Raw genomic sequence first — 2,004 nt, forward strand, 5'->3', positions numbered from 1 at the left:
AGAAGATAATTATTTATTGACACTAGACATTGATTTCAAAAACTTTAAGCTTTAGAAGAGTTAAAACAGACATTGTCAACATCACTTGTCAAAACATACAAAGTAAACATCCTTAAATCAAACTCACGTTCTCCATCAGCATTTTTCTTACATTGCCTATCTATAAATTACAATGGTTATCAATGAAAATATTTTTGTCAGTTTGTGTGTGTACGGTGAAATCCACGTTTCCTGACATTTACCAATAAAAATCGAATCCTCCCAAATTTAGCTATAACGTCTTTGTGTTTCCATGCGATGCACTCGACATTCCTTAGAACTTGCCATGCCTGTGTACAGAAAAGAGAGAGTAAGAAATGAAAAAAAAAATTAAAAACCCAGATATAGTATCATGTTCCCAAATGAATAAGAATTGAATCAATGCTGTTTGTGGGTTCATACTATAAATTCTTTGCAAATATTTGGATGATGATGGTGAAGAAGAAGAAGCAGCAGTAACAACAGGAGAAAAAGAGGCAAATAATATTCATTCACATCCTATGTATCATGTATTTCAAAGCTACTTTCACATCCTTGTTTCGCAATGTATAAATAATCGGGTTTAACATTGGTGTTAAGACGCTATATGATACGGAGATCAGTCTGGCGCTATCTGGTGTGTATCTTGAACTGGGTCTCAGGTAGGAGAAGATAGAGCTGCCATAGTACAGAAGGACCACAGTCAGGTGGGACGAACAGGTGGAGGGAGTATGCCTTCCTCTTCCCTTTGGAAGAAGGCATCTTCAGTATAGTTGAGATGATGTAAGTGTATGATAGAAGGATGCAGGCAAAGGGGGTCCAGGCTATGAAGAGGCCAATGCAGAGCAACAGGAGTTTGTTGAGAGAGGTGTCCCCACATGACAGCTCCAGCAGTGGCGGGATATCACAGTAGAAGTAGAAGTAATCAATACGGTTGTCTCCACAGAAGGGTAACCAGAAGGTGAAGACTGTGTGTATTGCAGAGTTAAGGAAGCCAGTTACCCAGGAGGCAGCTGCCAGCTGGAGGCAAATGCTTTTGTTGACAATCAGTGTGTAACACAGCGGGTTACAGATGGCAACATAGCGGTCAAAGGCCATGGCTGCCAGCAGGAGGCACTCGGTGCCCATAAAGGAGAAGAAGAAGTAAAGTTGCAGCACACAGCCCTTGTAGGAGATGTTGCTCCTCTCAGAGAGGAGATGAACCAGCATCTGGGGGATGGTGGTGGTGGTAGAACAGATGTCCAGAAAGGCCAGGTTCCCAAGAAAGAAATACATGGGAGTGTGGAGTCTCTGGTCCACCAAAACAAGGATGATGATGCAGGTGTTCCCAAATAGGGTAAAGAGGTAAGTAAACAAAAACCCACTGAAGAGTGAGGGTTGCATCTCCCGGAGGCTGGAAAATCCCAGGATGATGAACTCCTCCAACACAGTTTGATTTCTTCTCCCCATGCTTCAGCATTCAATGGTGTTACTGCCAAGAAATGGTTATAACATTTTAAGAGTAATCTTGTTATATGATATGCAATTGTTCCACTTGAAAACATTAATGTACCTGAGAGATTTTGGGGGGGATAAAGTCATTACAGAATATGATGCCAAGTATCAGAGGGTAGCAGTGTTAGTCTGTATCCACAAAAACAACGAGGAATCCAACAACAAGGAGTCCAACCTTCCACACAAACTCCACACACATGGCTGGACTTTACAAAAACGAGACAAAGCCATTTACAATACACAATTTACTTCTCTACAGAGGAAAAAGGACAGTAAACTATCTAAACTCCTACATGTCACAGGGGGCTACAACAGTGGTACCCTTAACTCACCCAACAATATTGTTAATCTATCAAACTACACACTTAGCCCGACAGAAGAGTCTGTCCTATCTCAGGGACTCTCTTTCTGCCCCACCATTCCCACACACGATACAGTTCTGCAGTGATCTGGAAGCCTACTTTCATCATCTCCGACTCAAGGAATATTTTC

At 41.8% G+C, this 2,004-nt stretch overlaps 1 pseudogene; it reads right to left on the reverse strand.

Annotated features, from left to right (window-relative positions):
• Positions 1-530: 530 nt before the first annotated feature.
• LOC141997477 (olfactory receptor 5V1-like) lies at positions 531-1,467 on the reverse strand (annotated as a pseudogene).
• Positions 1,468-2,004: the final 537 nt, after the last annotated feature.

Source organism: Natator depressus, chromosome 13, assembly GCF_965152275.1.
Source record: "Natator depressus isolate rNatDep1 chromosome 13, rNatDep2.hap1, whole genome shotgun sequence".
NCBI classification, from domain to species: Eukaryota; Metazoa; Chordata; order Testudines; family Cheloniidae; genus Natator; species Natator depressus.